The following is a 15,556-nucleotide window of genomic DNA, read 5'->3' as shown; positions in this document are numbered from 1 at the left end:
CACAATTACATCTATGCATAAATTACAATTCTGAAATTATTATTATTATTATTGTTTTATAAAGCTCCAACATATTCCCTGGCGCTGAAATTCAATTGATTTTGTGTAATCCATTCATATCATATCAGTTAACAGCAGTTAATAGCAAAGCCCCCATACGTGCTGCCATCACCAGAATTGCTTTCACATCTCCCCCCAAGAAAGCAGCAAGTGGGCCTCTGAATATTTCTACCACCCTCCCTCCCCATTCTTTCCAAAGCAGCAATTGGCTTTAGCTGTGCTCAGACAGTATTTTGGGCGCCGTCAAAAGACTGAGGCCAAATTACTATAAAACAAAACAATAACATTTATATTGAGCTTTTCTCCTGTCCGACCAAAGCGCTTGAGCTGCAGCCACTAGAGGGCACTCAGTAGGCAGTAGCAGTGTTGCTGAGTCTGGCCCAAGGGCTCCTTACTAAATAGGTTCTGGCTTACTGGACAGGAGGAGCAAAGATTTGAACCCTAGTCTCCTGTGTCAGAGGCACAACCAGTACACTATCCAGCCACAGCAACAGCTGGCAGGCAAATTACGTCTTACCCCAAAGACGTGGTAAAAACAGGAAGATCTTTAGGCTCTGTGACTCTATCCCTGGCCTGCAGATCTGACAGCGGCGGGCAGCTGCCAGCCAGGGTTGCCAACCAAATTTTTACTGCCAACCAAATTTTAACTGACAAAAGACCCAAAAAACACAATTTTTTGGACCGACAGGAGTCAGAGGCAAAATATTAAGGAGAGTTGAAGGTGGAATTAAACTGTACATTATTATAATGTTTATTATTCCTTAGTATTTATATGGCATTGTCATCTCCTGCAGCACATTACAGAGTACATAGTCCTGTCACTGACTGTCCTCAGAGGTGCTCACAATCTAATCCTACTATAGGATCATAGTGTAATGTCCTACCAGATTATTATTATTATTATTATTATTATGTAATTATATAGCACTGATATCTTCTGCAGCACTTTACAGAGTACATAGTCATGTCACTGACTGTTCTCAGAGGAGCTCACAATGTAATCCTACCCTAGTCTAATGTCCAACCATATAATTAATATGTATTTTTGTAGCTCTGACATTTTCTGCAGCACTGTACAGAGTACATAGTCATGTCACTGACTGTCCTCAGAGGAGCTCACAAGCTAATCCTACCATAGTTATAGTGTAATGTCCTACCATATTATTATTATGTATTTATATAGCACTGTCATCTCCTTCAGCACATTACAGAGTACATAGTCATGTCACTTACTGTCCTCAGAGGAGCTCACAATGTAATCCTACCATAGTCATAGTGTAATGTCCTACCATATTATTATTATGTATTTATATAGCACTGACATCTTCTGCAGCACATTACAGAGTACAGAGTCATGTCACTGACTCATCAGAGAAGCTCACAATCTAATCCTACCATAGCTATAGTCTAATGTAAGGTCACAGTACCCCATGAGATAGAAGAATCCATTAGGGGAAGAGGGGGTCACTAGTAATGGAAGTACAGTAGTAGATGAGTAGAGCTGGGGTCTCAGGCCTGCAGAGACCTCCCCTCCAGTTTTGTTAAATTACCAGACTACACAGGACCATGCTCCAGCCAGGGCACTATTTATTCTGTATACTGTGCTCATGTGGATTTCCTATGGGCATTGCTGACCCACTGGCAAATAATTAAAAACTGGAATGCTGATTTATTTCCCCGGCACCTTCCAATACATTTACTGGCCAGATGCATCAGCCGAAGAGACCGTGGAGTGAGGAATTATAGGAGATAATACTGCTCTCCTCAGGCTCATTGTCCCAGGAAATCCCTGACCTCAGTGTCATGTGAGGTGGGCACAGGGCACATACCTGCAGGAATGAGGATCACATTGTTGGTAGGACTAGTGGGGGCCATCCAAGCAGTGACATCACCCAGCAGACTGTGACTACATCTGCCAGGTGCAGCCTGTGATGTCACACGGAACATGGCCTGACTTCCCATTCCACGGGGACGAGCTGCAGTGACAGCTGCACACCTCTCAACTTTTGAAGCCAGCAAAGAGGCACATTAACATATGCCCCTGCCACACCTTTAGCCATGCCTTAATTGTACATATGGTGTACCACACCCTGGCATCTTATGGCCACCTTTCCTCCCACATAAAGTAAACCCTGGTGTCTGGTGGTCCTCTCTTGCTAGTTAGAACCAATTCTACAGATGGTACACTTCACCATTCGAGATATGTGATGCAGGGAAGGGTAACTTTCATCCACAAAAGTTTGGAATTTAACTGTGGGATTTTAATAAGATCACCAACACTCATGATCTCCCCCAAACAAAGGAGGCTCCCATAACTACAAAAAACTAAGCTGTAAAAATACCCACTGCAACCAGAGTTGCCACAGCCTATGGAACGCTTTCAGTCAAAACACTGTCTGAGTAGCTAGTAATGTCCCTACCTGCAAAGCACCCACCAGGGAAAGCAACTGCACTGACAGCAGATGGAGAGGGCAGAGAGAACACATGGACGCTGGAGATGGGAGGAGCTGATTGGCTGCTGGTCTCTGCTCTCTGGTTAGCTAGCCGGACTGCACTTGCACATTGAAGCTGAATGCTTTTGTTTGATCTGCCCTGTGCAGTGTGTTTTATCAACAGGGAAGACGTGTGAGCTTATCAGTTTGTACAAACAAATTTCCACAGATATATACAGTCTCATATCGTGACACTCTCCTTCTAGCATTCCTTCCATGTGCATTTGGGATGTACAGTGAGTGAGTGTAGCTGTTCCGAGGATGCAAGCAAGGAGGGAAGAAGGAGGGCGGAGCATCCACACAGCTCTGACCAATCACAGAGCCACAATTTGGTGCTGACTGGGGAAAAAGAGACGGGCACTGGGGGACAGTGCAGAGCTGGCCTCAACATTAAAACAATGTCAATTTTTAAGTACATGTGTCCAAATAACGCTTGGCAACCTTGCTGCCGGCCATTAAGTACTTTCCAGGCACTACAAAAAGGAAGTTCAGTGTGAAGGGGCCACATTAGTGGATCTTACAAAAAGGGGGGTGCTGGAGCATCCTCAGCACCCCCCTCTGCACGTGCCTGCTACTCACCTGTCAGCGTCTTTGGGAAGTCCAGAAAGTCTTCTCCACTTCTTTCCGTCACAGCGTCTCCTCTCTGCTACTATCTAGTGGCGCCTCAGTACTGCACCACTGGAGGATTCTGAGAAGAGACGCCGTGACTGTGTGAAGTGGAGAAACCTTTCTAGACTTCCCAACGACGCTGATAGATGAGTAGTATCCTGGTCCTTTTGTTGCGATGCCCACCACACTGCATATGAGGAGGCGGCAACTCAATCCAGGGGACACCTCTAGCTATCTTGATGGGGGGCTAACTAATCATGTGGGGGGCACATCTGGATACCTCTATTGAAGGGGGGCTACCTATTTATGGGGGCACATCTAGTTATTTACACTGGGGGGGGGGGGGGACTACCTAATCATGAGGGCACATCTAGCTATCTATTCTGAGAGGGGGGCTGCCTAATCCTGGGGGGCACATCCATCTATATTGGGGGAAGGGGGGCTACCTAATCATGTGTGGATGGGGACACATCTGGCTAACTCTACTGGAGGGGGAGGCTATCTATTTATGGGGCACATCTATCTATACTGGAGGGCTACCCAATCACGGGGGCACATCTAGCTATCTATTCTGGGCTACCTAATCCTGGGGAACACTACTGGCCATCTATACTGGAGGGGGGGGGGCTACCTAACACTGGGGAGCACAGCTGGCCAGTCTGATGGAGACGGGGGGGGGGGGGGGTCCATCAGTGGTTGGGGAAGGAGGAGGGGTCAAGGCCCCCCCCCCCCCCCAAGTTACTTTTGCACTGGGGCCCCATTGGAGCTAGAACCGGCCCTGTGGGTAGTGAATAAATGACATCAGTGTATTAGTTACCAGGAGTCGGTCTTGGAGGTAAATATTCCTTCTACAAAGGCTTCAGGTGGCATCCACTTAAAGCGGACCCAAATTAAAAATATAAGATTTCAGAAATAAAATCTATTTTCTAAATAATAATAATAATAATAATAATAATAAATAGCAGCCTTTTTTCAGCTGCATGATGACAAATATAAAATATTTTACATTTATTGGAGGAACCCCTCCCTTCCTTCCAAATTGCCAGGGAAAAAAATGGCAAACTGGTGGAGTAGGTGGTGTCCGGCAATGGAGGAATTGCTAATGGCTGCCCCCAGTATAATCCTAGTTGAAAAGAGAAGGGTGAAAAGCATGCACTGAAATGCTCATAGGTTTGAAGGAGTGTTTATTTATCTTTGTATGTGTCAGAGTGGTGCAACTAAATATTTTTAATAAAAAAAAAATTGTTTGGTTTGGGTCCGCTTTAACAGGCACTCCCTTTCGAGAGTAACTTGCTCTAAAGGAAAAAAAAACAAACAAAAAAAAAAAAACAACCACACATCTTACGCATTTTCTGAGAGGGACAGCGAGATGGAAAAAATACTCCAGACAGAGCATTATAAAAAGGTTACATGGTACAATACAAAAAGACAGGCAGTTATGTAATTAGCTTTTCTCTTAATGGGAAACCGAGGTGAGAGTGATATGGGGGCTGCCAAATGTATTTCTCTGTAAACAATGCCACTTGCCTGGCAGTCCTGTTGCTCTTCTGGCATACGTAGTATCTTGAGTCAAAACTCTGAAACAAGCATATGGCTAATCCAGTAAAACCTGAGTCAGAGTACCTGATCTGCTGCATGTTTGTTCAGCGTCTATGGCTAAAATATTAAAGACACGGGACCAGGAAGACTGCCAGGCTACTGGTTTTGTTTTAAAAGGAAATAAATATGGCAGCCTCCATATCTTTTTGGAAAAGAGATATATCTTTATCTTATCAACAGATTAACTTTTTAGCAACTAGAAATTGCCCCAGAGGCTTCCCATGTCATCCTCAACCCCACCGCTGACCAGGGTCCTCTTTAGGCCCACACTTCCCTCCATGTACGAGTATGCACCTGTTTCATACTTGTGTTTACAAGCCCTAGTGGTAATAGTTATAAATCAGGATGGTACCACAGCGTAATACTCAGACTTTAGATTCTTACCTGTAAATGTCACATGCCATTCCAAAGTCAACTAGTTTGGCCACACGTCCACTGCTGGTGTGAGTCAGAAGGCAGTTTCGGGCCGCAATATCCCTTGTGGACAACAAAACCAGGTAAGTGCACTATGTAAAGGACTTTCAATCAGTTTCTCAGTTTCTCTGACATAACTGTATAGCTATTTACTTAAAGAGACACTGAAGTGGAAAAAAAAATATATGTGTAGTACAGCTAAGAAATAAAACATTAGGAGCAGAGATATGTGTCTAATATTGTTTCCAATACAGGAAGAGTTAAGAAACTCCTGTTATCTATGCAAAAAAGCCACTGAGCTCCAAGACTTTCAAAGACGCAGAGAGCTCCTCTTCTGAAGTTGTTATCTCAAGTGTCAGTCACTATTTTCTTTTTCTCTGCCAGAAGCCAGGTCAAAAGTTTGCTGGGCTGCTCCGTAAAAGCATTTAGAATGCTGAGTAGTGTATAAACTGCAAATTATACAATAAACTGAGAATGATAGAATGTTATAAAAACACTATAAAAACTGAAAGTAAAAATATGAGAATATTTTCTTTGCTTCTAATGTTCTAGTAATTATCCATACTACACAACCAATTCATTATATTACAATTTTTTTCCGCTTCAGTGTCTCTTTAAGAGGCCTGGCTGAATCTGGGGCCTAAGGCCGTATACTATATGCTTTAAAGGAGTTATCAGGCAATTATAAAGCAAAATAAGTGCTACTTACCAGGGGCTTTGTCCAGCCCCAAGCTCCCAGCATGTCCCTCGCTGCAACTCCTGTGAGGTAAATCTCGGCCTGAACTCTGTGTGATATAAACTTTGATGTCTGGCTTACCTACGACTACCCTTTTTCTGTACACTTTTAAATACTAAATAAATCCCAATTGATCGTCTTTAACCAAGTGAGGTGGTGGGTCCACGTATTATCAACCATATCGGTGGCCAATGTGGTTTGCATAGGCTGAGTGACCACTATTGAGCATGACCTGATGGTGATAAGTGGAAAAGTGTGATGGAGTGCTCCCCTCCTGTCTTTATGGTTTTAATTGGAGTTTTAATAGGGGATATCAAGCGGTTTTGTATTGCATATATTTGATAAGCACATGTAGAGCCTCCTGATTCAGTTACTATATTATAGTGGTTTCAAATTACAGAAGGGGGGTAGTTTACTACATCTGAAACCTAGCAGTTCAAGACAGGGCTGTGGAGTCGGAGTTGGAGTCTGAGTCGTGGTTTCAGAAACTGAGGAGTCAGGAGTCGCATGATTTTTGTACAAAATCCACAGCCCTGTTAAGTATTAGACTAAGGAGTCGGAGTCGAGGAGTCGGAGTCTGTGCAATTTTGGGTACCCGGAGTTGGAGTGGGAGTCGTGGTTTCAGAAACGGAGGAGTCGGAGTTGGAAGATTTTTGTACCGACTCCACAGCCCTGGTTCAAGAGGGTGCCGTCCACCCAATCACGTTAGCAGAATTTCCCTAAGAGGTTTTCTGCTGGGTCCCTTAAAGTGAACCTAAAGTCAAATAAAAAAAAAAAAAAAAAAAAAAGATTAACTCACCTGGGGTTTCCCTCAGCCCCCTGCAGCCAATCGGTGCCTTCGCAGCCCCGCTCCGATGGTCCAGGACCCGCCGGTGAACACTTCCGGTTTGGCCGTCATATCGCCCCCTATGCTGCTATTGCGGACCATCGGCGCGGGGCTGCGAGGGCACCGATCGGCTGCAGGGGGCTGAGGGAAGCCCCAGGTGAGTTAATCTCATTATTTTACTTGACTTTAGGTTTACAGTAAAGGTAACCTTAAGTCAAAAATAAAAAATGAGTTTTATTCACCTGGGGCTTCCCTCAGCCCCCTGCAGCTGATCGGTACCCACGTAGAGTCGCTCTGATGCTCCTGGACCGGCGGTTACTTCCGGGCTGGGAACGCGAGTGATTCTTTGCGTTCCCAGCTACAATAGCACCCTTCCTTGCCGCAATAGCAGTATAGGGGGTGCTATTGTAGCTGGGAACGCGAAGAATCACTCGCGTTCCCAGCTTGACGGCTGTGACGGCGAAACTGGAAGTAGGTCCAGGAGCATCAGAGCGACTCTACGTGGGTACCGATCAGCTGCAGAGGGCTGAGGGAAGCCCCAGGTGAGTAAAACTCATTTTTTATTTTTGACTTAAGGTTACCTTTAACCCCCCTGGCGGTATAAAAAATTCAGCCAGGAGGGAGCGCAGCAGTCTTTTTTTTTTTTTTTCTTATATCATGTAGCGAGCCCAGGGGGGGGGGGGGGCGCGGCGTGACGGATACCGGCGATCGAGTGCGGGGCGGCGGCGATCGGTGTGCTGACGCAGCTAGCAAAGTGCTAGCTGCGTCCAGCAAAAAAAAAAATTAAACAAATCGGTCCAGCAGGGCCGGAGAAAACCTCCTGCGCGGCTTACCCCGAACTACCGCCGGGGTTACCGCCAAGGAGGTTAAACAAGGTGCTATTGCTCAGAGGGGAGCAAAGACCTGGACTTCAAGAGAGTACTGGGCAACGGGGAAGATCTGGAGGAGGACATGGGAAAACTCTGCAGGATCCATAGACTTCCCTCTTTATAGGTAAGTATCTGTGCTTTAGGTCACAATCCCATCAATGCGGCAAAGATGGAGGCCCGAGCATTTGCAGCAATATCTACAATATGAATAAAAGTTAGTACAAAGGATTTGTTCCCCCATTAAAGGATACCACAACCGAAGGGTTGTGGTAAAAATGATTGCAGCATGATTAGCATGTGACGCTCGGTGTAATGGAGCGCACACGCAGCACAGAGGGGTCAGCGTGCTTCTGAGTCTCGCACTGTGCGCCGGCCAGAAGTGAAGGGGGAAGGACATACTGCGCACACAGGGCGCAGTATGTCCGGGGCAAAGTTCAGTAAAGTCGCCGCACACCGGCATGTATAGAGTGAGAACGGCGGCAGATGGAGGGGGGCAGGAGGATGAGCAGGTATGTGCTGATTACTACCTACACAGTGCTGCAATCATTTTTACCACAACCCTTCGGTTGTGGTATCCTTCATCAATGCTCACCAAGTTTTGCAAATCAGGCCCACAGTGACTGAACAAAAAATAAATAAATAAAAATCCATCCAATGAGAAGTGGCAGTGGGTAAAAAGCAGTGCACCATATTTACCAAGCGATCCCTCACCAGGCGTCATGGTCAAGCTGTCGAAGGCCACCACTGCGCTGGGACTGGTCACCACAGGCTCTTCTTTCTTCATCCAGACCTGGGCAAATGATAGGTGGTGAGTCCAGAAAGCAGTTAATGTCCATGCTAAAGCCTGGTACACACACATGCAATTTTGATTGGCCAATTTTACTACTTCCATGTGGTATAAGAGCTTACCTGCACAATCTGTTCATACACAGTGTTCTCCCCAGGCCTAATTAGGTGGGCGGGCCGCCCGGGTGTTTTAAATCCCCGCCCGGCTGCCAAAAGTCAGGCAGGACTTTTTTTTAATACAAGCGCCGTAAGAGGGCTGCGTGACACACAGGCACTCTGGCCCTTCTATCCACTTTCCTTCCCACAGCACTATCTCCTTTTTACGGGATGGAGGCGGGGGGGGGGGGGGGCTTACTGGACATCCAGGGCGCACTGTGTATCTGTGCTGCAGGAGTCGGCTACTGGACGGCTACCCACATAGACTTGAAGTCGGCTGCAGTACCGGATCAGCTGAGCCCTGGGATGGCTACTGACACATGGAGGGACCAGAAGATGCACCTCAGCATCAAGGACAGCAAGGGAAGTCGACCACCAGCTGCACCGGGCTCCCAGCTTCAAGCACGAGACGCCAGAACACCGCTCATTGCAACCATGCAGTCGCACCACTTGGCTGCCAGGACGCAAGCTGGGGAAGTCGGAGGCTCGCTTGGGAAACAACACTGAGCCTCAGCAGCTGAGTGGCCGCCACACACGTTGTTGCGACCGCGGGCCCAGGAACCTCACTGCCTCACTCTGGCCACCCACGTGCCCAGCCCTCCGCATCGGAAATACATTGCTACTGTTTCCAGGTATGCAAGACCCCACCTGACGCCATTCAGTGTGTGAAAGTGGGAACAGACCGTACCATTAGCACCGACTCCCCCTGTCTGCTGCGTAGAAGAAGAATCCTCTGGCTAGTAATAAAGGTGCAGTTATTAGGAATATCTAGAATAATTGATTGTGCTGACAGCTGGGATCAGAGGCGCGCCGGGGCCCAGGGGGAGCAGGTCTGTGGCCTTTGCTTCAGCCAGACCCAGGGGGAAGGGAGAGGTCACCCAGCAAACCATCCAAAAGGTTTAATCATCTTATTCGAAGGGGGAGGGAACACCTGCAGCCTCTCATCTTACAGCCCCCGTGTATCATCATGCAACCCCCATGTGTCACGGTCACCATGCAGTCCCTCATCATACAGCCCCCCAGTGTCAACATCATCCATGTGTCACCGACTCACCATGCAACCCCTTATCATGCAGCCTCCATGTGTCATCGTGCAACCCCCATGTCACACCATGCAGCCCCCATGTGTCATCATGCAGCTGTCGCTGTGCAGACCCTCCTGTGTCGCTGTGCAGACCCTCCTGTGTCATCATGCATGACAAATCATGTGCATGATGGATGGGGCATATATGAGAGCATGCTGCATCATTAGGTTAATATCTGTCCATATGTAGCAGGACGTATATCTGTCATCAGGTGTATATTTATATCAGTATATACATCCACATCCCATATATAAATTTATAATATATAATGCACTGGCACACCTATCCATTGCTGGGCACTGAGCTCTGCACAGGTGCCATGGCTGGAGCTAGGCCCTTCACTGTTGAATTTTCTGGGGCCCTTCCCGCCCCTCGGCTGCTGGGCCCTGCTCCACCTGCATCTCACGCTAGCGCCCTGGTCCTACTTACTATGATGTCGAACAGCTGCAAGCCAGCCAAACTGACCACAACCACAATCCCATGGGGTCAAACTCTCACTTTTGCTGTCTTTCACCTTCTCTCTCTTCTTGCTCTAACTTTCCTCTCCTCCCTTTCTTCTCTTGCTCTGCTCTTTCCTCTCTTCTCTAAAAGTACCCCAATATACTACACTGCTCTGTGCTCAGTAATGTGCCCCAGTATATTACAATGCACTATATTGACCTTAGGGCCCTTTTCCACTAGCTGCGATCTGCTTCAGAAAGCGTATCGCAGCAGTTTTGCAGATCACAATGAGAACCATGATAACATGTTAATCGCCGTGCTCCTTTCCCACTAGCATTCGTCGTTTTTTTCTGAATCGCAATTGGTGAGCGATCGTGCTCCGTTCCCGGCAGCTATATGTTGCAATTGCGGGTAGTGGAAATTGTAGGTTTCGCGATTGCATTTCCTAGTGTAAAAGGGACCTTACTTCCCCACCCGGCTACTTTGTCATGCCACCCGGCTGAAAAGAATTTCTGGGGAGAACACTGCATACAATCCACAATCTGTTGACCTTCCTACTACATGGAGGTAGTCAAATTGGACAGTGATCTGCCAATCAAAATAGCATGTGTGTATGCACCCTAAGTTGCAGTGGATGAGGTGGGGGCTGCAGAAGCTATGTGCCGACTCAGACTGCTGGTGTGTCGGTATGCCCTAGATAGTTGGCTTCTCCTAAATGCCACAACATAACCATATTGTGTCACAGTGAGTAGAACAACTGGTGCACTCAACCACCTTACAGTTGCCATGTGCCTCGATCGATACAGCAGCTCCCAGGATCATCAATGGAATCAAAAGCAAAGGATCGGCACTGTTGTCCTGTTCTTTTGATAACATATTGTGACATCACGCTTGCTCCATGTTACTCCTGCACATTCGCAAAAGAACTTTCAGTCTCTGAAATAGCCGATTATCAGCTGATTTCAGGGACATGAGCATTTGCCCTACATTTTGTGCTGCCCTGCCTGGAAACCACACCTTAAGCTGTCTAAAGGTCTGCACCATTCTCTGTACGGATTGTAGAATTCTGCAGACGGACTGCTCCTTTCTGCGTACGCGCTGCCCATTCTCTGTACGGACTGCACCTTTACTTCAGTGCCACAGCAAGCAATAGAGCACTATGTATGGAGAATGCTGCACTCCAAACAAGGAATGGTACAGTCCTTTATGCAGCTTTCAATGTGGCCTGCTGGCAGTGCAGCACAAAATTACAGGGCAAATGCGCATGTCTCCAAAACCAGCTGATAATCAGCTGTTTCAGACACTGCAAGTTCTATTGCACACGACTAACATGTTGCTAGCGTGATGACGCAATACACTTACAATCTTCTAGGACATACCAAGGAGGTAAGCTGAAGGGCAAAGGGCTTGAACATTTGGGCCAGTGTGCAGACACAGGGACATACATACAGCACCAGTAGCATTGAAGAGGGCAGCAGCAGTGACATACTGAGGGGCAGACCAGTGTTACAATGCCTAGCTTTAGGTAACAAGATGATGGCTGCAGCAGCTTTGCTCGAATTATAATCATGCTGCCAGAAAGAAGGCAGTAATGCCTAGAGATGGGAATGGAGCCTCCTACTAGGCAACAATAGGGAGGGGAGAAGCAGCCACATTCTAAGGGGCAGGCCAGAGGAGTACATTTTAAATCGGCGCCGGTAGACTTGGGCGCAGGATACAGCGGTATATGGCGGATCCTGCTTCTGCACAAGTTTTTAATTTCTATTCCCCCTCCAGGCCGCCATGGATAGTGGGGGAATGAACTAATTCAGCTTCCAGCGATTGCTGGAGGACGAATTATTGTATTTTTTAAGCAACCCCGGCTCCGTCTTCTGACGGAGCCGACGTTACTCACTGAGCGCTGCAATAGGAGTGATTCCTATTGTAGTCTATGGAGGCGCCGGCTGCGCCCAAATCTAGCAGCGCTAAAAAGCACTGCTCCGAGGCCAGAGTACTCTAAACAGTTGGGCCCTGTGTACATCACATTAAAGTAGAGGGAGGGGCAAAGTAACAGGTAAAGTAAAAGGTGGCCACTAACAATCTAAATTCTAGTGAAAAATCGTTCAAGCGATCAATAAATTCTAATTGGAAAAAAAAATTGTTCACTACACTATCAACAGACCAATCTTTGCTTCCTATCACAACCAACAAGAAAAGCCAAATTTTGATTTGACAAACATCCAATCGGACAACTGATTTTTTTTTATTTTTTTTTATAATTGTTTGTAATCGAATGTGCCCATCAACAGATTATTTACAACCAATCCAATCAGAATGTCTGAGAGCTCAAACAATTTTTCCACTACAAATTGGATAGTTAGTGGCCTCCTTAGGGCGGAGCAGTGCTTTTCAGCGCTGCTATATTTGGGCGCAGCCGGCGCCTCCATAGACTTCAATAGGAATCATTCCTATTGAAGCGCTCAGTGAGTAACATCGGCTCCGTCAGAAGACAGAGCCGAAGTTGCTTAAAAACATAATAATTCGGCCTCCAGCAATCACTGGAAGCCGAATTATTTCATTCCCCCACTATCCATGTCGGCCTGGAGGGGGAATAGTAATTAAATCGGCCCGGACTTGTGCAGAAGCAGGATCAGCCATATACTGCTGTATCCTGCGCCCAAGTCTACCGGCGCCGATTTCAAATGTACGCTCCTTAGGGTGCATACACACATCCAAAATTGATTTGCCAATCACAAGCCACTTTTACTGCCTCCATGTAACATGAGGGCCAACAGACTTTGAATGCTAAACACAGATTATGCAAGTAAGCTCAGAGTCACATACCACATGGCAGTGGTAAAATTGGAGTGTGGGTAGGCATGTGCACGCCTGAATACATAACTGCATGATGCACCTGCAGCAGTATATACAGCACGGCGCACTCCCTCATCTTTCCCTGTTGCACATAATGCCTCCCCTCCATCCACTAGCATGGCACAGCAATAGCAGATGGAGCAGTGGTCACGTGTCACTGCAGGTGCCATCCTCAGCGGTACACGTGAGGCCCACCTGCGTCACAGTAACAGCTATGACGTCATCCTGGCACGCGACCGACCTCCTCGCAGACAGAGCAGCAGCAACGGCGGAGACAGACGTGCAACCCTCTCTCCGTATCCCCGACAGCTAGGAGCTCTCAGTCAGGCCCGACATACACCGGCTCCAGGAACAAGCAGCCATAGAGACCGGCTGTCCTGATAGTAGAGACGGCTACATCCCGGAGCTCCCCCTAGCGGCCGCTCGTAGAAATGACACTGTGAAGGTAAAATAGATGCCATAGAATTAGATTTCTGAGAGCAGAAATCAGTTTCTGGCGGTTTGACGCTCATCCTGGGCTGATATTACTTAAAAAAAAACGGATGTAAATTCCTTGTGGTAGCAATAATACGTGATCAGTCATTTCCAGGGCCAGACTTTGTCCTGAGCAGCCAGACATTGGCCAAAATGTTCCCCTGCTGCCGCTGCAAAGCCCCGCCTCCAAATCGAAAAGCATTCCCGCCCCCCATTTGGTCGCGATAAGCCCCGTCCCCGTCCGTTTTAAGCTGGCCACTAATGATCCAATCTTACCATTTCTATATAATATAAGGTAACTGTCTAACGTATCCATTCAGTATATTCACTCACTTTACCCTTATACTACATAGATTTGGTAAGATTGGATGAAAAAGATTGGATCATTAGTGGCCACCATTAAGCTCCGCCTTCACAGCCTTTTGCATATGTGCAGGGGCGTAGCAATAGGGGGTGCAGAGGTAGCGACCGCATCGGGGCCCTTGGGCCAGAGGGGCCCCGAAGGGCTCAATCTCAACTACAGTATTAGCTCTTAATTGGTCCTGTGCTCATAGTAATCACTTCTACAGATACTTTGAATAGTGGTAAACATTGACAAACTGTTCCCCATCCCCTTCTTGCACCTCTGACACTGTAGTTGACAGTGGCAGGTTTTGGTGCGCCGTATCAATTGTTATGTATAGAGTGCATGGGGGGCCCATTGTAAAACTTGCATCGGGGCCCACAGCTCCTTAGCTACGCCACTGCATATGTGCAGTAGGCTGCGAACCTGGCGAAGTATGTTAAAGGGCAACTGAAGCAAGAGAGATATGGAGGCTGCCATATTTATGATCCTCTGCCTCTAATACTTTCAGCAGTAGCCCCTGAACAAGCATGCCGCAGATCAGGTGTTTGTGACATTATTGTCACATCTGACAAATTAGCTCCATGCTTGTTTCTGGTGCTATTTAGACACTACAGCATCCTAATACATCAGCAGGGCTGCCAAGCAACTGGTATGATTTAAAAGGAAATAAATATCGCAGCCTCCATTTACCTCTTGCTTTAGTTGCCCTTTAACTCAAATGAAGGAGAAAAAAAAAAAAGAAGAAGGCTTTTCAGTAACCTGGGACTTTTACCAACTCACTGCAGTCACCTGTGCCTTTGACATCCTAAAACGATGCTCCAGTCACCCCCAGCGGCTAAGTTTCATTGCCGAGCCACTGCGCCTGCATGGCCCTAGACACGCATTCTCGCTCACGTCACCAACCCCGATTTCTCTTATTGCGCATGCGCAGGACAGCGATGTGAGCGCAGATGAGCAGGCAGGGCCACGCAGGTGCAATAGCTTGGCGACTGGCCAGTCACCGAAAACGAAACTTAGCTGCTGCAGGGGACTGGAGCATTGCTCCAGCATGTTGAGGGCACACGGCCACTGCGGGATGCTGGTAAAAGCCCCAGGTAAATAAAACTATTTTGAGATAAGGTTCCCTTCAAAGCGGAACTGAAAGCTGAAAAAAAAAGTTTCACTTTAAAAGCTTGGGCGCTTTTGGGATTTTTTAAGCGCGCTTTTGGGATTTTTTTAAGCGCAAACAATTTTCAAAATCGCCCTAAAAAATTTTGTGCAATTATTCCATATGAGAGTGTTCACATATGAGCGGTTTGATTCCAATCCGCTCACCAAAGCGATGCCTGTACCATTTTTAGGGCGATTTGCCTCAATGGAAGGTATAGGGAAATTGCAAAGCGCTTGAAAACACGCTTTGTATAGTGATTTCCCGAGCGCTTTTAAGAATAAATACATTGGGCTCTATTCTCAAAGGCTTCCCGCATGCGGTAAAGTACATGCGGGAAGTTTGCGACCAAAACACCGTCAAGTTCACATTCTCAAAATGTTCTGCATGTTTTTTCCGCATGCAGAAAAAGTGCGGTAAAAGTGCGGGATTCATGCGGAAAAATTTCCGCAAAAGTCGGTATTTTCCGCAATAAAAAATCAATTCTCAAAAATGTTCAGGCGCATCATTTCGTCGTTATTTACCGATTTTTTTTATCACCTACAAATAGTAGGTGATATATTCCGCATCCCATTGACTTTAATGAAGTGTGGAGGCTAAGGGCTGTGCTTGGTGGACTTAAATTGTTTTTTTTCAAACACTTTTTCATGCGACCTTTTTACC

General features: G+C 46.9%; 1 long non-coding RNA gene across 1 annotated transcript in view; it reads right to left on the bottom strand.

The window, feature by feature from the left end:
* The window catches only part of LOC137521128 (uncharacterized), a 28,050-nt gene extending 14,743 nt beyond the window's left edge, over positions 1–13,307 (bottom strand). The window contains exons 1-3 of the long non-coding RNA XR_011022049.1: positions 13,122–13,307; positions 8,302–8,395; positions 5,145–5,237 (exon numbers count right to left, since the gene is read on the bottom strand). This is a non-coding gene — a long non-coding RNA (uncharacterized lncRNA). The remainder of the gene's footprint in view (positions 1–5,144; positions 5,238–8,301; positions 8,396–13,121) is intronic.
* Between the last annotated feature and the right edge of the window lie 2,249 nt (positions 13,308–15,556).

The sequence above is a fragment of the Hyperolius riggenbachi genome, chromosome 6 (assembly GCF_040937935.1).
Source record: "Hyperolius riggenbachi isolate aHypRig1 chromosome 6, aHypRig1.pri, whole genome shotgun sequence".
Lineage (NCBI taxonomy): Eukaryota > Metazoa > Chordata > Amphibia > Anura > Hyperoliidae > Hyperolius > Hyperolius riggenbachi.
The sequence above is the reverse complement of the archived record's forward strand: the minus strand, read 5'-3'. Positions and strand labels throughout refer to the sequence as shown.